Consider the following 21,739-nt stretch of genomic DNA (forward strand, 5'->3'; position numbering starts at 1 on the left):
TATATTTCTGAGTATTTAAGAAAGTTTGCATTTTTGTTGTAATGGTATTTATACCTTTTGAAATACACATACAGTAGATCCTTGAAAAATGAAGGGGTTACGGATGTTAACTCCCTCCCCACCAGTCAAAAATCTCCCTATAACTTAAATAGGCCCTCTGCATAAATATGTAGTCTCTTGTTTTCTTATTTAACCTATTAATGCCAGTTATCATTTTATATTAGTATCAAAACTTCCAACTATTGTCTGTTATATTTTCTTCTTTTACTTTCCCTTCTCCCATTTATTGGTTGTATTGCTTTTACTTTGTCAAATGTATAACTTTATACATGAGTCTTTCACTCTCATTCCTCCAAAGTTCGTTTTGTTTTTTACCTCTGCATCATCAGGCATCCATCCACTTACCTACCTACATACCTACAAAAGCGCTTTACCATCAGTCATTTTGCTAAAGTTTTCCAGGTATCTATTGGTTGAAAGAAGCTTATATTCCAGTATAGGAGCTGGCAAAACTTTTTCTATGACAGGCCAGATAGTAAGTACATTAGGCTTTGCAGGCCATACGGTCCTCTGTCAAAATTACTCAGCTCTGCTGTTCTAACACACACACACAAAAAAAAAACTATAGACAGTAAACAAATGAGTGTAGCTGTATTCCCATAAACTTTATCTGTAGACACTGAAATTCGGATTGCATATAATTTTCACAGGTCACAAAATGATATGTGTTTTTTTATTTTTTATTTTCTTTCAGCCATTCCAAATGTAAAGAACATTCTTGCCGAAACCGGTTTGGCTCAGTGGATAGAGCGTCGGCCTGCGGACTCAAGGGTCCCAGGTTCGATTCCGGTCAAGGGCATATACCTTGGTTGCGGGCACATCCCTAGTGGGGGGTGTGCAGGAGGCAGCTGATCGATGTTTCTCTCTCATCGATGTTTCTAACTCTCTATCCCTCTCTCTTCCTCTCTGTAAAAAATCAATAAAATATTAAAAAAAGAACATTCTTAGCTCAGTCTCCATATAAAAATGAACTAGGCTGGATGTGGTCCATAGGCATAGTTTTCCAACATTTGTTCTAGTTGATTCCTCAGAAAAGGCTCATGGATACAGAATTCCCTAATATAAAAAACTGTATGGATGTTTCTTAAATAGTTTTGATGCTTAAAGGCAGCTTTGTTGCTTTTCATACTTTTGTTCATACTTTCTTTTGTTGAGTATGTTTAAAAGGTGCTTCATTTTTGCCTGGCTTTATATATTGTTTTAAAATGTCTGATACCAGTCCAATTTCTTTACCTTTATATGTTACTTGATCTTTTTGCCTGAAGGCCTTGACGATGTTATCTTTATCTTTGAAATTTAATAGTAAAAATAGACTAAAACTTGGAGTTAATTTGCATTTTAAGTGTGTTGGTAGATATAAGTCTTCTCATTTTTGGAAAGTTTTCTTGGATTATAATTTTTAGTAATAGTTTTGTTCTCTGCTGAAACCGGTTTGGCTCAGTGGATAGAGCATCGGCCTGCAGACTGAAAGGTCCCAGGTTCGATTCTGGTCAAGGGCATTTACCTTGGTTGCAGGCACATCCCCGGTAGGAGGTGTGCAGGAGGCAGCTGGTCGATGTTTCTCTCTCATTGATGTTTCTGGCTCTCTATCCTTCTCCCTTCCTCTCTGTAAAAAAAATCAATAAAATATATTTAAAAATAGTTTTGTTCACTTATCTTTTCATAGGGACAGCAGTAATATGTCATTCCTAATTGATTTATCTTTTATTTCCATTACTCATTTTCATTCTATTGGTTGTTTTCCTGCCCCCAATATTAAGTGTCTCCTATTAAATTTACTAAGGTCTGTTCTCACTTGAGCAACTTGTAATTTATTCTTCATTTCTAAAATAACTTTGTCTTTTTCTTTCATTCTTAAAATTAATTCAATCAACTCTTTTCATTTCTCCCTGTGTTTTATTATTTGTATTTTTAGCTTTTGGATTTCTGATTCAAATGACTTTTGAAATATCACCAAATGTTCATTTGTGCCTATTTAATTCCATTTGGAGTATTATCTTACATTATTTTTTTCATGATTGGTTTTCATGAATTGGGATTACCTCTGTTGATATGTATTAGATTGTTAATGTTTTGCAAAACTCTGTATGGTCTAGTTAATCTTATTGTTCCTTATTGTTCTTTTTTTTTTTTTTGGTATTGTGTGTTTTACAAGATCTTAGGTTAGTGTCACACTCTTAAGTCAATATAGCAAAGTCCAGATGCTATAGTGCAGTGGTTCTCAACCTTTCTAATGCCGCGACCCTTTAATACATACAGTTGCTCATGTTGTGGTGACCCCAACCATAAAATTATTTTCGTTGCTACTTCATAACTGTAATTTTGCTACTGTTATAAATCGTAATGTAAATATCTGTGTTTTCCGATGGTCTTAGGCAACCCTGCTAGCGGTTTTCAACCTGTGGGTAGCACGCATGGAAGAAAAGTGTCTATTTTCACTTGAGATATTTTGGTGATAATAACTATGTGCTATTTTTCTAGAAAATCAGAACATATTGTGAGGAAAAAGTCTTTCTTGTCAGCCTAGCAACTTCCACTTGCCTCTATAAAATGTCATTCCCCTAGTTGATACTTAAGTCAGAATTGCTAAGAAGGCAAATGCCATTATAATATGAAGGAAATCAAATGAATCATGAACATTAACATTTTCAGAATTAGATGCATAGTAAAGAACATCAATCCAATTGAGTACATTTTTAGGAAATCATTATTTTCTAGGTCTAAATATGACCAGAATATCTTGAAAAACAAATTGGTACATAAATGTGCTGTCAGTAAGCTTTTATTTTTTTCTCACTTCCACAGTAATGTTTCTTAAGCCCAAGTTGACTATTTCACTATGGCAACATGCAGTAAATTACCCAGTATCAAACTGAAATGGAAAAATTCTAACATATATATGGTACAGTATGCAAAGATATCACTATAAGTGCTCAAGAGCAAGATCTTTTTTGGCTCTTCATTGTTTCTGGTCCTTGCAAAAAATAATCTCTCAGTTCAAGGCTAGTCACCCCTTTTTTATTTGTATTTATTTTTTAACTTTTATTTTTTGTTAATCTTCACCTGAGGATATTTTTTCCATTCATTTTTAGGGAGAGTAGAAGAGAGAGGGAAAGACAGAGAGAAACATTGATGTGAGAGAAACACATCGGCTGGTTGCCTCCTGCAAGAGCCCTGACCAGGGCTGGGGCCTGGGAGGAGCCTGCAACCAAAGTATGTGCCCTTGACCAAAATCGAACCTGGGACCCTTTGGTCTGTAGGCCGACACTCTATCCACTGAGCCAAACCGGCTAGAGAAAGTCACACCTTTTTTTTTTATCTCCTTTGCTTTTTCATTAACTACAAGCCACCTCTACTCTAACCTTTCATTCAAGTATGTCCCACATATTATTACATACTAAAAAGTATCCATTATCTGAAATTCAAGTTTATCTCAGGGTCCTATATTTTATCTGGCAATCCGCCCTAAACTGTTTACTTTGTCATGTTCCTAATACTGGAAGTTAGTAACATAGTGCAGAGCTCTTCCCTTCTTTCAAGGCACCCAAGCTAGAAACTTGGAAGAAATACTAGAGATTAGATTATTTCCTCTTTCAGTCAGTCCTCTCCATCACTAAATCAAATCCATAGTATGTACTTGATATCACTAAATCATTAATCTCTCTCCATTCTTAATGCCACTGCCCTAAGTTCAGCCCTCACTAACTACTGGTTGGATCTTTGTCGTAGCTTCCTGAGTGGTCTTCCTATTTCTGTGGTCTCCTTTACATTCATCTGCATCTGCTCCCTGACAGACTCTCCACCCTTTTCTTACCAGACCTCCCTCATCTCTCTTGCACATTATTTTCCAGCCATGCTTGTAGTTTGAACATGCCATCTTATTTCTCATCTCTGCTTTGATTCTAGTGACCTAGAATAAACACTCCCAATGCCCACCTAAAACTACACTCCCACTCTGCTCCACCTGCTGACCACTTACCTTTTAAGACTCAACTTAGAGGTCTTTACCACTAAAAACTCTTTATTTGTTACTGTGTGTACCCTCATCTTCTTACGTACCCTGAACCTTTCTAAGAACACCATGAAATGGGATAGTGTTAATTTGTCAGGAAAAACCACAGTGGTGTCTACTGTGGTTTTGTAGGGCACATGCAGCTTTGTTCGTGTAACCAAGTCATCACTGCCAAATAGAGTAACTTTTTCCCAGAGCTTATTTATTTCATGGGCCAGGAAATCAGTTTAGAATCAAAGGGCCAGGCTAATTCAGAAAAAGGGATGGAATGGGAGTTGGAGAGAAATCTCTCTCACTCACATTTACTTTGGTTTTTGTTATGTCTTGTTTCATATTAATTAATTAATTAATTAACTAAGGCATTTATTTATTTGCTTATTTACTTGTAACTGGGAGCCTAGACCACCATCTGAGGAAAGCTGAAAAGTCATGAAAAACTGATGTGGATACCCAATATTATGTTAATAAAATAACTATCAGTGTGAAAACCATGGAAGAGAAATCCATTTTTTTAGGGTATCTGATTACAAAATTCTTTTTTTTTAAATTTCTTTATTGATTAAGGTATTACATATGTGTCCTTATTCCACCATTACCCCCCCACCCCACCCCCAATGCATGCCCTTACCCCCCTGTTGTCTGTGTCCATTGATTAGGCTTATGTGCATGCATATAAGTCCTTTGGTTGATCTCTCCCCCTTACCCCCACCGTCCCCTACCTTCCCTGAGGTTTGACTTTCTGATTGATGTTTCTCTGTCTCTGGATCTGTTTTGGTTAATCAGTTTATGTTGTTCATTATATTCCATAAATGAGTGAGACCATGTGATATTTATCTTTCTCTGACTGGCTTATTTCACTTAGCATAATTCTCTCTAGCTCCATCCATGTTGTTGCAAATGGTAAGAACTCCTTTTTTACCACAGCGTAGTATTCCATTGCGTAGATGTACCACAGTTTTTTAATCCACTCATCTGCTGATGGGCACTTAGGCTGTTTCCAAATCTTAGCTATGGTGAATTGTGCTGCTATGAACATAGCGGTGCATATATCCTTTCTGATTCGTGTTTCTAGTTTCTTGGGATATATTCCTAGAAGTGGGATCACTGGATCAAATGGGAGTTCCATTTTTAGTTTTTTGAGGAAACTCCATACTGTTGTCCACAGTGGCTGCACCAGTCTGCATTCCCACCAGCAGTGCAAAAGAGTTCCTTTTTCTCTGCATCCTCGCCAGCACTTGTCATTTGTTGACTTGTTGATGATAAGCCATTCTGACAGGTGTGAGATGATACCGCATTGTTGTTTTGATTTGCATCTCTGGGATGATTAGTGACTTTGAGCAGGTTTTATAGATAGTTACATATTAAGTATGCAACTTAAGAGGTCAAAGGAAAGTCACCTTTAAGATTTTAAAAGCAACTGCCTTTAATTGGAAACTTGCCTAACTTTAAAACACAAGCCTTGAAAAAATTTAGTGCTTTTTTGTATGTCGTCTACTAAGCACCTTTAAATATTGGTTTCCCCAGACAGCCTTTTAAGAATTAGATTATAAGTGACCTATTACCATAATAAGGCTTTTGGGTAACATTTAAAACAGTGGTTCTCAGCTTTGGCTGCATGCTAAAATTACAAGGGGAGCATTTTAAAAATAATGATACCAGGAACCCACCCCCAGATATTCTGATTTATTTAGTCTGGGATGAGGCCCTGGGCATTGTTATTTTTCAAAGAACCCCCAAGTTATTCTTATGGGAAATCGGGTAATGAAATACTGATCTATTTCAATAATATCTCTTACAGAGGCTTTACATTATACTTTATATAAAGTTTACTTTATAAAACATATCAATCACAAGAACTATCAGAGCCAGGTGCAAGGCTGTAGGCTGGTTGGGTATAGGAGCAGCCCATGCGTCTCCTGTGGCTGCTCCTCTTCAGTCAAGTCTCCAGGTACTTTGAGTCTATAGCTGGGGCCCAGGTAGATGAAAGATAAATGCACTGATGAAATATATTCAGTTTCATAAAGATAATTCATAGAGAAGTATCCACCTGTAAGACTTGACCTTGCACTTGATGATAAAAGGTGTTTGTTTTTATAATCCTGAGAAGGATGCTTTCAGGAACAAATAGACTTGGCTTCAGCCATGCTGCTCTCAATCAGGAATATTATACATTTCCAAAGGATGAATGGATTCCAGAGTTATTAAATAATTACACTTTTATTCATCTAATTTCAAGCCACAACTATAGAATGTCCAGTGACATTGATTGCCGCCAACTAAATCATCTCCATGTATCCATTTTTCTCTTCAACTTTTGTGTAAATGGTGATAAGAATTAGTTGAGTGAATATTTCTCTCAGCTCATCATTTGGCATTAAATAGTGACAGTCTGAATCAGGAATCTGGATCTCTTGGCTTTATATGCCCAACAACTGAAAACCCCAGAGCATCCTGTATGGGACCTCAATGAAAAAAAAAATGATTCCATCTTTAGTGGAAATTATGAATGGATTGTGGGAATTACACTGGTATTAAACATATGTAGGAGGTAGTACATTTTATGATCTATAAATTGACCTATGAACAGAAGTAGGGAAAACAACTTTGCTGCAGACATAAAACTAATAAGATAAAAACATCAATATTTCTGATATATAGGAGCTTCTTTTTATATCTGCAGGAAATGAATGCTTTTATTATCCCAACTCCTAACCTACATTTTTCTGTAGTTAGTGGATCCAGGACCCACATTCTATAGTGTTGTCCTGAAAATATGCTTCTTGAGAGTGGGAAAGAGTAAGCACACATTCAGTGGGATCCTTCCCATACTCTTGAGGTTCTAGATAAAAAAATATAAATCTCCCACCAGAATCAATTTCCCTTTTTTTTAAAGGTTGAATAATATTCCATATAAAATGTGGTATGTATATACCACATTTTCTGTATCTAATCATGAGGGCATCCCTCTTAATTCCGAAGCCCTCAATTATTTATATGACTCCTTCGTTACCATGGGTATGTACAGGAAGCTCAGATGTTTAGAACACTGTGTCCATCAGAAATGTCCTATTCTTATCTCTCTTGTTAATAAATTGGCTTACCTTTGCGGACAGCAAGTCAAGATTTCAACCTACTCTGAAATGGATTTTCTATAGAAAATTACTCTGGTGTAGGGAGGGAGGGGTTGGAAGACTGGGCAGAGAGATCTTCAGTAGTCATTTTAAGTTACTTTATGGCCAGTAACAAATGAAAAAAAGAAGAGAGAGTGTGTGTGTGTGTGTGTGTGTGTGTGTGTGTGTGTGTGTGTGTAGAGGGAGAGAGGGAGGGAAGAAGGGAGAGGGAGATAAAGGAGGAGGATGGGGAAGAAGAAGGAGGAGGGGGAGGAGGAAGGGGAAGAATTGGGGAGGGGAAGAGGAAGGAGTGGAGAATACTTTCACATTACAAAATAGGACAGGGCTTTACTAGTACATGCAATTCATTGCTTTGATTGTAGAGAAGAAATACTACTAAAGTCAATCAGCATAATTTAAGGCTAGGAGGTTTCTGATTGGCTGGGAGCAGAACTGAAGGAGTGGGTTGAAAACCTTTCCCTGACTTTTAGTATCCTGAGCATGGTTACCGTATTCAGAAGGGAAACTCTTGGCACTACCATTAGAGGAAAATTAGGATTCATCAGTTTCTCTTGCCAGCCACCGAGAGAATGCTGAATTTTGCTATTTTGTTGGTTAGATTTGTTAATATAATTCTGTGTCTATAATACATGCAAGATATGTGCTGGGGGTAAAATCACCATCTAGGATAGATGTTGTAATAGGTATTCCCAAATATCATACCTACTAAACAGAGCAGGATACTCTTTCCATTTTTAATCTAGTCCTTCTGAGCCAGAACCAGAAACAATTTCTGATGTGATGATGGTTGCTGTTACTATATGATTTCTTGAAATTATCTCATGTTAAAACACCACACTTACACACCCACAAAACTGTCATAGAATTATACATTCTTTCAGCATGGGTCCATTGGGTTACTACTGGATTCATCAGGGATCTGTGGAGTCTTCCTATTAGATATCTTGGGTATTCTTTTGTCCCATTCATGCTGTGTACTACTGCAATAACCGTTTTAGAAAATCTTCACCTGAGGAGTGAGGATATATATTCTATTTATTTTTAGAGAGAGTGGAAGCAAGGGGGGTAGAGGGAGAGAGAGAGAGAGAGAAAGAGAGAGAGAGAGAGAGAGAGAGAGAGAGAGAGAGAGAGAGAGAGAGAAACATTGCTGTAAGATAGTGTAAGATAGACACATGGACTGGTTGCCTCCCACACACACCCTAACAGGGGCCAGGGATTGAACCTGCAACCCAGATACATACCCTTGACTGGTAATTGAACCCATGACCCTCAGCTTGCAGGCTGATTCTCTAATCACTGAGCCATGTTGGCCAGGGCTGCAATAATCTTTTAAAAAATCCCCATAATTTACATTTTTTGCTTTATTTTTATTGCTGACACTATTACAAATGCCCCCATCCCCTCCCCCTTTGCCCACTTCCACCCAGCCCCCAGCCCCACTTCCCTATGTCCATCATCACACTGTTGTTTGTTTCTATGGTAATCCCTTCACCTTCTTTGGTCCAGTGCCCCCTACCCTCTCCCTTCTGACAGCTGTCTGTTTCATGTATCCATGCCTTGGATTCTATTTAGTTCATCATTTTATTTTGTTCATTAGATTCCACATGTAAGTGAGATCATGCATTATTTGTTTTTCTCTGATTGGTTTATTTCACTTAGCATAAAAATCTCCAAGTCCATCCATGCTATCACAAAGGGTAAGATTTCCTTCTTTTTTATAGCTGCATAGTATTCCATTATATAAATGTACCAAAGCTTTTTTATTCACTCATCTACTGATGGGCACTGTTTCCAGATCTTGACTATTGTAAATAATGCTGCTATGAACATAGGGGTGCATAAATTCTTTGAAATTGGTGTTTCAGGATTCTTAGGATATATTCCCAGAAGTGTAATCACTGAGTCAAAAGGCAATAGCCTTTTTAAGTTTTTGAGGAAACACCATATTGTTTTCCATGCTAACAATTGCATTTTCCATTCCTACCAGCAGGGTACATGGGTTCCAATTTCTACAACTCTTCACCAATACCTGTTGTTCCATTTTTTTGTTTGTTAAATAATAGTCATCCTAATGGGTGTTAAGTGGTATTTCATCATGATTTTGATTTGAATTTTCCTAGTGATCAGTGATGTTGGGTGTATTTTCATGTGCTTATTGGATATTTGTATATATCTTCTTTGGAAAAGTATCTATTCAAGTCATTTACCCATTTTAAAATCAGTTTTTCTATATTGACTTATAATTGACATATTTAATATCCCATTGTTTTCAGGTGTATGACATGCGATTTGATATTTATATATATTGCAAAATGATTCTCATAAGTCTAGTTATATCTGTCACCATACAAAGTTATTAAAGTATTATTTATATTTCCTAGCCATACATTACATCACCATAACTTATTTATTTTATAACTGGAAACTTGTACCTCTTAAATCACTTCACCTATTTCACCTGCCCCCTGAACTCCTACCTTCTCTGGTAACCACTGCTTTATTTCCTGTATCTGTGAGTCTCTGTTTTTTTGTTTGTTCACTTGTTTTATTTTTTAGATTTCACATATAAGTGAAACCATACAGTATTTGTTTTTTTCTGTCTAACTAATTTCACTTAGCATAATACCCTATAGGTCCATTGATGTTATCATAAATGCCAATATTTCATTCTTTTCATGGCTAAGTAATATTCTAGTGTATGTGCGTGCGCGCGCGCGCGTGTGTGTGTATGTGTGTGTGTGTGTGGATATATCTCACATATTCTTTGTCCATTCATCTGTCAATGGACACTTAGGTTGCTTCCATATTTTGGGTATTGGTAAATGACGCTGCAATGAACACAAGGATGCATATATCACTTGGAATTAATGTTTTTGAGCTTTTTAAGATAAATACCCAGAAGTGGAATTGCTGGGTCATAAGGTAGTTCTATTTCTATTTTCACTTTTTTTGAGGAACCTCCATACTGTTTTCCATAGTGTTTGCACCATTTTACATTCCTATCAAAAGGGTATGAGGGTTCCTTTTTCTTCAGATTCTCGCTAACACTTCTTTTTTTCGGGTCTTTTTATAATAGCCATTTGACAGGTGTGAGATGATATCTCATTGTGGTTTTGATTTACATTCCCTGACGATTAGTGATATTGACCTGTTGGTCATCTGTCCATCTTTTTGGAAAATTGTCTTTTCGGTTCCTCTGCCCATTTTCTAATCAGGTTTTTCATATTAAGTTGTATAAGTTCTTTATATATTTTGGTTATTAACCCATTATAGGATGTATGATTGGCAAATGCCTTCTCCCATTCAGTGGGTTGCCTTTTTGTTTTGTTGATGATTTCCTTTACTGTGAAAAAACTCTTTAGTTTAATGTAGTCCCACTTGCTTATTTTTGCTTTTGTTACCCTCGCCTGAAGAGACTGATCCAAGAAAACAGTGCCAAGATTAATGTTAAAGAGCTTACTGGATATGTTTTCTTCTAGAATTTTATGGTTTCAAGTCTTATATTCATATCTAATCTATTTTGAATTTATTTTTGTTTATGGTGTAAGATAGCGATCCAGTTTCATTCTTTTGCATGTGGCTGTCCAGTTTTCCTAACACCATTTATTGAAGTGACAGTCTTCTCCCCATTGTGCATGCTTTTCTTTGTCATATTTGGGTTTACTTCTGGGCTTTCTATTATATTCCATTGATCTATGTGTCTTTTTTCATACCAGTATCATACAATATTTTACTACTATATTTTGTGGCATAGTTTAAAATCAGGGAGTGTGATACATCCAGCTTTGTTCATTTTTCTCCAGATTATTTTGGCTATTCAGGATCTTTTATAGTTCCATACAAATTTTAGGATTCTTCATTCTTGTTCTGTGAAAAAAAGCCATCGCTATTTTGATAGGGATTGCATTGAATATGTAGATTTCTTTGGGTAATATGGATATTTTATCAATATTATTTCTTCCAATCCATGAGCAAAGTATATCTTTCCATAGGATATTTGGTTGCTTGTTTGTTTACTTTGAGTTGTAGAAGTTTTTTTTTTATATATTCTGGGTATTAACCCATCATCAGATATGTAATTTGCAAATATTTTCTCTCATTCCATAAGGTAGCCTTTTCACTCTGGTTCACTAATATAGTAGCTTTAATGCGTTCTACTAAACTCTGTCTCTGCTTCTTTCCCTCTCTTCCCCTCTCCTCTATTCCATCACTCCTTTTCCTCATTTCTCTCCCTTTGTCTTCTCTCTGCTCTCTACTCCTCCTCTGTCTCAACCCCCTTCCTACCATCTTCTTTTTCCTATCTCTACCCTTCCTCCAAATGTGTTTAGTCTCTCCTCTACAAATTTCTTCTCTTCCCTCTAGGCTCACTTCTTTCACAGTCTCTAATTTTGATTTGAAGGCTTGTATTAGACGCAGTGATAGACGATAGTATCAATCCTTGAGCTTTGATATTTTGTACAACAACCATATTTGCATAGCTGCCACTTTTTTTTTCTGTGAAGAGCCTAAGTAAGCCCTCTTGCACTGGGTCAGTTCACTGAATGAAAGAAGACTTTAGTAGATTGACTTTCCAGCATTGTGCGGACTCCAGTCTTATATACAGTGCTTTCTGAGCAGACCATTTTGCCATGACAGAGGATCCAAGGTAGTGGTGCAAAAGAACCAGAAGAGTCTGCATGTTTTGGTTGTTATGGAACTGTCTTTGCATATAATCCTACCTAATAAAAGAGTAATATGCAAATTGAATGCACCTTCGCTACGCTCAAGCCACGTCCACCAGCCAATCAGGGTGAGTATGCAAATTAACCCAACCAAGATAGCAGTTAATTGGCATACATTCCTGGGTCCGGGGAACCTCCTCGGCACCCAGGTCACTCCCAGCCAGCCATCAGGCAGAGGCTTTAGGCTTGGGAAGGGGCCGAGCCTGCCATCGGAGGGACGGGGGTCCCCTTCCCAAGCCTAAAGCCTGGGGCGGAGGCTTTAGGCATGGGAAGGGGCCAAGCCTGCGATGGGAGAGGCGGGGTGGGGGGGAACCACTTCCCAAGCCAAAACCTGGGGCAGAGGCTTTAGGCTTGGGAAGGGGCCAAGCCTGCAATCAGAGGTGCAGGTGGGAAACCCCTTCCCAAGCATAAAGCCTGGGGTGGTGGCTTTAGGCATGGGGAAGTGCTGGGGGGAACCCCTTCCCAAGCCTAAACCTGGGGCAGAGGCTTTAGGCTTGGGGAAGTGCTGGGGGAACCCCTTCCCAAGCCTAAACCTGGGGCGGAGGCTTTAGGCTTGGGAAGGGGCTGAGCCTGCGATCAGAGGTTCTGGGTGGGGGAACTCCTTCCCAAGCCTAAACCTGGTGTGGAGGCTTTAGGCTTGGGAAGGTGCTGGGGGAAACCCTTCCCAAGCCTAAAGCCTGGGGTAGAGGCTTTAGGCTTAGGAAGGGGCCAAGCCTATGATCAGAGGTGTGGGGGAGGGACCCCTTCCTAAGCCTAAAGCCTGGGGTGGAGGCTTTAGGCTTGGGGAGGTGCTGGGGGGAACCCCTTCCCAAGCCTAAAGGCTGGGGTGGAGGCTTTAGGCTTAGGAAGGGGCCAAGCCTATTATCAGAGGTGCGGGTGGGGGTGGGTGGGGACCCCTTCCCAAGCATAAAGCCTGGGGCGGAGGCTTTAGGCTTAGGAAGGGGCCAAGCCTATTATCAGAGGTGCGGGTGGGGGGTGTGGGGACCCCTTCCCAAGCATAAAGCCTGGGGCAGAAGCTTTAGGCTTGGGTAGGGGCTGAGCCTGTGATCGGAGGTTCTGGAGGGGGACCCCTTCCCAAGCCTAAAGCCTGGGGTGGAGGCTTTAAGCTTGAGGAGGTGCTGGGGGAACCCCCTCCCAAGCCTAAAGCCTGGGGCAGAGGCTTTAGTCTTGGGGAGGTGCTGGGGGGAACCCCTTCCCAAGCCTAAAGCCTGGGGAGGAAGCCTTAGACTTCGGAAGGGGCTGAGCTTGGGATCAGAGGTAAGGGGAAAAAATCAATGGAAACATATCCTCAGGTGAGGATAAAAAGAAAAATAAAGAAATGTCATATTCTATGAAAGACACATCTTGAAAATGCTTAAAGAAATTTGTTATTTTTTCATAGTGAAGGGACTGGGGTCTGTGTTGATGAAAATACCTTGGCGGCTGCGGTGACTGACAGTGGCTGTAGCAGAGGGGTGATGGGGCGGGCGCCTTCCCCTGATCAGCCTGGTAGCCTCAAACAAAGGGAAGCCAGACTGCGGCTTAGGTCCATAGGACATCCCCTGAGGGCTCCCAGTATGTGAGAGGGGGCAGGCTGGGCTGAGGGACCCCTCCCCAGTGCACAAATTTCGTGCACTGGGCTCCTAGTATAATGGAATAAACCCTGAAAGCGTAGTGGGTCAGGGAACTCCACTGAAAATAGATATGTGGAGAAGAGTGCTGGGTTATTGCTTCTTGTGCAAATTAACTCTTATGGACCATATTAACAAGTAAAAAACCAAACCGGAAATTGTTCTTACTATGCAATTGTGTGAGTGTTAATATGACAGGCAATAGAACTACTTTGGGGACACAAAACATATAAGGAAAACCTTTCAAAACTTTCAGAAAGCATACCAACAAATAAACATAAGTATAATTCAATCTAATAGTAACTTTATTGTAAAATATATACAACAAAATATACTACTCCTAAAAGGATAAAAAACAACACACAGAGGTGACTTATGAATAAATTATTATCCATTTGTTCTTGTCTTTCACAACATTACAATTTATTTTGCACAAATCCTATGAAGTGGACAGTTTTTCACTCTAGAATGAGTTTTATTTTATTATCTTGAATTATTAATGGTGTGCTTTATTAGCCATATGTCAACATCATGGACACATTTTTCACTGAAAGGAGAATGACTTTCTTGCGAAAGAGAAAACAGCTATGGTCTCCTGGCAGCAGCTCTATATTTCCCCTCTTACTCCAGGAGGGTGCTCCATTTTTCCTGCCATGGATTCTCACAAAGGAGACTGTGAATTTCTCCCACTTCCCTTACAACAGAACTTGAGTAAACTCCTGCACTCAGTGAAATGGGGCTGGGCATCTGGGAATTTGAAATACTGACTTTCCAGCAAGTCCTCATTTACAGCCAGTGCTAGACCTTGGCCTCTAAGCTAGAGCCTTCCTGCTGTGTATTCACTGGCATTGGTATGTTTGCACATCCAGATAAAATCTCCTTAAAAATATATATATATATATTGGTATTACATGGGAGATTTCCAGAAGGCAAAATGTGTAAAGTTTTGTTCTTTTATTCCCTCAAAAGTGCTCTGCTTTCCCCATGTTTTCCATCTTTTTTTTTCCTTAATGGTTCCATCTAGTTTGGTCTTTAATAAAAGGATTATTCCATAATTACGATTGAGAGTTTAATTTAATATTATCTCAAGGGATGTACTCTTCCAAATATCCTAATGTCAGTGCAGTCATGGGAGTTACATGTGTATTTTTAAGTTACAATGTTTGGCAAATGTTCTTTTTGGGTTTCAGATATATCTGAACACCATGTTAAGTGTTTTAGAAACTTTCCTTTATCTTCTTTATAAATTCTTAAAACTGAAGTAGGGAAGAAATATAATAACAAGTGGAAACTTCTTTCCTAAGGACCAACTAAATCTATACCTTTTAAATAAAATATGGTAATAATACCTGATTCTAAATGTGAAGTCATTCCTTCCTTCCAGGTTCTTTTGGCTCAGGGATTCTTTATTACACTTCATCCTTTAGACATCTTTAATTAATTAATTATTTTTTTGTTAATATTTCCCAAGGATATTTTTTCATTGATTTTTGGAGAGAATGGAAGGGAGGGAGAGAGACAGAAAGAAAGAACATGGATGTAAGAGAGACACATCGATTGGTTGCCTCAGGCACACACCCTGACCAAGGCTGGGGATTGAGCCTGAAACCAAGGTATGTGCCCTTGATTATAATTTAACCTGGGACCCCTCACTCTGTCTGGTGACACTCTATCCACTGAGCCAAACCAGCTAAGACCATTGTCCATCTTTAAATTAGGCATGGCATTTCATGTTATTCACTAAGACAGTCAACATAGTCTGGGGGTCCAAATAAGTAAGTTATTGTGCAAATCCATTAAGTTCTCATAAAATAGTCTAGAAGCACATGGACTCAAGTATTAACAGTGATTGTTTCTGGGTGGTGGGATTATGGATTATTTTTCCTTTTCTTTTTTTTTTAATATTTGAATGTTTATTTTTTTTTTCTTTCCAATTTTTTTATTAAGGTATTATATGTGTACATATCTTACCATTGCCCCCCCCCCCACCCCACTCCCATATATGCCCTCACCCCCCAGAGTTTTGCGTCCATTGGTTATGCTTATATGCATGCATACAAGTCCTTTGATTGATCTCTTATCTCCCCCATCTCTCCCTAACCTTCCCCCTGTAATTTGACAGTCTGTTTGATGCTTTACTGTCTCTGTATTTATCTTTTTGTTCAATTTTATAATGTTCTTTATTATCCATAAATGAGTGAGATCATGTGGTATTTTTCTTTCATTGACTGACTTATTTCACTTAACATAATGTTCTCCAATTCCATCCAGGTTGCTGCAAATGATGAGAATTCCTTCTTTTTTATGGCAGCATAGTATTCCATTGTGTAGATGTACCACAGTTTCCTGATCCAGTCATCTGCTGACGGGCACCTATGCTGTTTCCAAATCTTAGCTATGGTGAATTGTGCTGCTATGAACATAGGGGTGCATATATCCTTTCTGATTGGTGCTTCTAGTTTCTTCGGATATATTCCCAGGAGTGGGATTACTGGGTCAAATGGGAGTTCCATTTTCAGTTTTTTGAGGAAACTCCATACTGTTCTCCACAGTGGCTGCACCAATCTGCATTCCCACCAGCAGTGCACGAGGGTTCCTTTTTCTCCGCATCCTCGCCAACACTTGTCGTTTGTTGATTTGTTGATGATAGCCATTCTGACAGGTGTAAGATGGTACCGCATTGTTGTTTTGATTTGCATCTCTCGGATAATTAGTGACGTTGAGCATGTTTTCATGTGTCTCTTGGCCTTCCTTCTGTCTTCTTTTGAAAAGATTCTATTTAGGTCTGTTGCCCATTTTTTTATTGGATCATTTATCTTCCTTTTATTAAGTTGCATAAGCTGCCTGTAGATGTTGGAGATTAAACCTTTATCACTGATGCCATTTGCAAATATGTTCTCCCATGTAGTGGGCCTTCTTGTTGTTTTATTGATGGGTTCTTTTGCTGTGAAAAAGCTTTTTATTTTGATGTAGTCCCATTTGTTAATTTTCTCTTTAGCTTCCACTGCCCTAGGAGCAGTGTCAGTGAAGAATTTCTTTTGGCATATGTCTGAGATTTTGCTGCCTGTGGATTGCTCTAGTATTTTTATGGTTTCCCGTCTTATGTTTAAGTCCTGTATCCATTTTGAGTTTATTTTTGTGTATGGCGTAAGTTGGTGATCAAGCTTCATTTTTTTGCATGTATCTGTCCAATTTTCCCAACACCATTTATTGAAGAGACTGTCTTTATTCCATTGTATGTTCATGCCTCCTTTGTCAAATATTAATTGAGCATAGTGGTTTGGGTCAATATCTGGATTCTCTATTCTGTTCCATTGATCTATATGTCTGTTCTTGTGCCAGTACCAGGCTGTTTTGAGAACAGTGGCTTTGTAATACAGCTTGAAATCTGGTATTGAGATCCCTCCTACTTTATTCTTCTTTCTCAGGATTGCTGTGGCTATTCGGGGTCTTTTTTTATTCCAGATAAATTTTTGGAGAGTTCTTTCAAGGTCTGTGAAATATGCCGTTGGTATTTTAATGGGGAGTGCATTGAATCTATAGATTGCTTTGGGTAGTATGGACATTTTAATGATGTTGATTCTACCAATCCATGAACATGGTATGTTCTTCCATCTGTTTACGTCTTCCTCTATCTCTTTTTTCAGTGTCCTGTAGTTTTCCGTGTATAGGTCTTTTACCTCCTTAGTTAAGTTTATTCCTAGGTATCTTAATTTTTTTGGCGCGATGGTAAATGGGATTGCCTTTTTAGTCTCTCTGTCTGTAAGTTCACTATTGGTGTATAGAAAGGCCATAGATTTCTTGGCGTTAATTTTGTATCCTGCTACATTGCCGAATTCATTTATTAAGTCTATTAGTTTTTTGACGGAGTCTCTTGGATTTTTTATGTACAATATCATGTCGTCTGCAAATAAAGACAGCTTTACTTGTTCTTTTCCAATTTGGATGCCTTTTATTTCTTCTTCTTGTCTAATTGCAATGGCTAATACTTCCAGTACTATGTCAAACAGGAGTGGTGAGAGTGGGCATCCCTGTCTTGTTCCTGTTCTTAGGGGAAATGTTTTTAGTTTTTGTCCATTGAGTATGATGTTTGCTGTGGGTTTATCATATATAGCTTTTATTATGTTGAGGTATGAGCCTTTTATTCCCATCTTGTTGAGAGTTTTTATCAAGAAAGGGTGTTGGATTTTGTCAAATGCTTTTTCTGCATCAATTGATATGGCTATGTGATTTTTATCTTTCAATTTGTTTATGTGATGTATCACGTTTATTGATTTGCGGATATTGTACCATCCTTGCATTCCTGGGATAAATCCTACTTGGTCATGGTGTATGATCTTTCTGATGTACTGCTGGAGCCGATTTGCTAGAATTTTGTTGAGGATTTTGGCATCTATGTTCATGAGGGATATTGGTCTGTAATTCTCTTTCATTGTGTTGTCTTTATCTGGTTTTGGTATTAGGGTGATGCTGGCTTCATAGAAGGAGCTTGGAAGTGTTCCTTCCACTTGAATTTTTTGGAATAGTCTGAGGAGGATAGGTTTTAGTTCTTCCTTGAATGTTTGGTAAAACTCTCCTGTGAAGCCATCAGGCCCCGGGCTTTTGTTTGCTGGAAGCTTTTTGATGACTGCTTCAATTTCGTCCATAGTTATTGGCCTATTGAGCTGTTTAGATTCTTCTTGATTGATTTTTGGAAGGTTATATTTTTCTAGGAATATGTCCATTTCCTCCAGGTTGTCCAGTTTGTTGGAATAGAGTTGTTCGTAGTATTTTGTAACAATCCTTTGTATATCAGCAGGGTCTGTTGTTATTTCACCTCTTTCATTTCTGATTTTGTTTATTTGGGTCCTCTCTCTTTGCTTCTTGGTGAGCCTGGCTAGAGGTCCATCAATCTTGTTTATCCTTTCAAAGAACCAGCTCTTGGTTTTGTTGATCTTATGTATTGTTTCTTTGGTCTCTATGTCATTTATCTCCGCTCTGATCTTTGTTATTTCCTTCCTTCTGGTTACACTGGGCTTTTCTTGCTGCGCTTTTTCTAGCTCTTTGAGTTGTAGGGTTAAGTAATTTATTACCATTGTTTCTTGTTTTTTGCAATAGGCTTGTAGAGCTATGAACTTCCCTCTCAAGACTGCTTTCGCTGTGTCCCATAGATTTTGGATTGTTGTGTTTTCATTGTCATTTGTTGCCATGATGTTCTTTATTTCTTCCCTGATGTCTTTGGTGACCCAGTCCTTGTTTAATAGCATGCTGTTTAGTCTCCATGTGTTTGATTTCTTTGGATTGTATTTATTGTAGTTGATTTCCAGTTTTATGCCACTGTGATCTGAGAAGATGCTTGATATAATTTCTATCTTCTTGAATTTGAAGAGATTTTGCCTGTGACCCAGCATATGGTCTATCTTTGAAAATGACCCATGTGCACTTGAGAAGAATGTATATTCTGTGGCTTTGGGGAGAAATGTTCTGAAGATGTCAATTAATTCCATCTGGTCTAGTGAGTCATTTAAGATTGCTGTTTCTGCCAAAACCGGTTTGGCTCAGTGGATAGAGCATCGGCCTGCGGACTCAAGGGTCCCAGGTTCGATTCCGGTCAAGGGCATGTACCTTGGTTGCGGGCACATCCCCAGTAGGGGGTGTGCAAGAGGCAGCTGATCGATGTTTCTCTCTCATCGATGTTTCTAACTCTCTATCCCTCTCTCTTCCTCTCTGTAAAAAATCAATAAAATATATTAAAAAAAAAAGATTGCTGTTTCTTTGCTGATTTTTTTGTTTAGAGGATTTGTCCAGTGGTGATAGTGTGGTATTAAAGTCTCCTACTATGATTGTATTGCTATTAATCTCTCCCTTGATATCCTCCAGGAGTTTTTTTATGTATTTGGGTGCTCCTATATTGGGAGCGTATATGTTTACCAGAATTATTTCTTCTTGTTGGATTTCTCCCTTTAGTATTATGAAGTGGCCTTCCTTATCTCTTGTTATGGCATTTACTTTGAGGTCTATTTTGTCAGATATAAGTATTGCTACCCCAGCTTTTTTTTCCTTTCCATTTGCCTGAAAGATATTTTTCCATCCCTTCACTTTCAATCTGTGTGAGTCTCTTGTTCTGAGGTGGGTCTCTTGTAGACAGCATATACATGGGTCGTGTTTTTTTATCCATTCAGCTACTCTATGTCTTTTGATTGGAGCATTTAGTCCGTTTACATTTAAAGTTATTACTGAAAGGTATTTGTTTGCAGTCATATCTATTTTTGTGTCTGTATTCCTTCTTACCTGTTTATTTCTTCTTTTTACAGTATTCCCTTTAGCAATTCTTGCATTGCTGATTTGGTGGTGATAAACTCCCTGAGGCTTTTTTTGTCTGCAAAGCTCCTGATTTCCCCTTCAATTTTGATTGATAGTCTTGCTGGATATAGTATTCTTGGATTCAGTCCTTTGCTTTGCAACACTTTGTATACCTCCTTCCATTCACTTCTAGCTTGTTGTGTTTCTGATGAGTAATCATTTGACAATCTGATGGGTGTTCCTTTGTAGGTAACTCTCTGTCTCTCTCTTGCCGCCTTTAGGATTCTCTCTTTATCATTTATATTTGCCATTGAAATTATGACATGTCTTGGTGTGGGTCTTTTGGGGTTGATCCTGCTTGGGACTCTCTTTACTTGCGTAACTTTTATCTTTCCCATATCCGGGAAGTTTTCTGTCATTATTTCTTCAAATAGATTTTCTAATCCCTGCTGCTCTTCTTGTCCTTCTGGCAGCCCTATTATACGCATGTTACTTCGTTTCATGTTGTCCTGAAGCTCCCTTAGGCATTCCTCCTGCTTTTTAATTTTTTTCTCCAATTGCTGTTCAGCTTGAGCTTGTTTCTGTACCTGATCTTCTAACTCACTAATTCGGTCCTCTGCTTCTTGTAGTCTACTGTTGAAACTTTCCATGGTGTTTTTTTTTTTTTTTCTTTCCATGGTGTTTTTGATTGTAGCTATATCACTTTTCATTTCTTCCTGATTCTTGCATAAGTTGTTGATTTTCTCATCCATCCGTTGTATAAATTCCACGACCATTACTCTGAACTCCTTTTCGGTCATGTTGCAAGCTTCAGTTTCACTAATTTCCTTTCTTGGTGACTCCACATTTTCTTTCCTCTGTGAGATATTTCGTTTCCCCATTCTGGCTATTACCAGAAAGCTCAAGTTTCCGTTTGCGTGGACCTGGGCCGTGTGCTGTGGGGACTTCGCTCCACCCGAGTTTCACTGGAGTGCTCTGACACTAGGACGTGTGGCTGCCTTTGGTTGGTGGGAACCAGACTTGCCCAGGGTCAGTGTCCCCAGTGTTCTGTGTGGTCTCGTGTGCACACTTGGAATCCTATTTTTCCTTTTCACTTTTCTGTACTTCCTAAATTATTCACCATGAGGAAATACTATTTTTATAATTCTCATCTGGATTTCCCCCAGAATTCAGAACCTGAGATAAGGGCTCACATAAAGTGTTTTGGGGGAGGTGGTCTGAGATAATAGGATTGGAAGACTTAGAAAGAGTGCAACAAGGAAGGAATTACCACTATGCTCAACAGAGACTCAGTGTCTGTGGACCCTCTGAGGAGACATTTAGAAAGCATTGCACAATTATCTTCTAGTAGCATGGATGAAGGGAGCATTTATCTACCAGCTCCCAGTGCTCCACTGGTCATTGGTTGCTTTATGTGGTGCTAAGTTAATAGAAATTATGTGTTTGAGCATGTGCAAGTGTCCAGGTTTCCACAGATGCTTATACAGTAACAACATCTAAAAGACCTGGGGCCAAGAGCCAGACATATAAAAATGTGGCTGAAAAGACTGCTTGCCACAGCAAGGGCTAGAGTAAAAGGTAGCTAAAGATGCAAAAATAATATGCATTTTCATTTTACAAAAAGCAAATAAAACAACAGTATTAGAGATGTTTGCTGCTTCAAGTGAAAACAGGAGATTTTTGTTTGTTTGTTTAAGAAACATATGCTTGCTTTTTTTTATCACTTCTGTGACAAATTGCCAATAATTTGAGTTATTTGGGTGGCTTTAAAAAACACCCATTTAATCTTGAAGACATTATGCTAAGTGAAATAAGCCAGACACCAAAGGACAAACATTGTATAATTCCAGTTATATGAGGTACCTAGATTAGTCAAATGTATAGAGACAGAAATTAGAACAAAGCTTACCAGGGGCCAGGGAA

This window comes from Cnephaeus nilssonii, assembly GCF_951640355.1.
Source record: "Cnephaeus nilssonii genome assembly, chromosome: X".
NCBI classification, from domain to species: Eukaryota; Metazoa; Chordata; class Mammalia; order Chiroptera; family Vespertilionidae; genus Cnephaeus; species Cnephaeus nilssonii.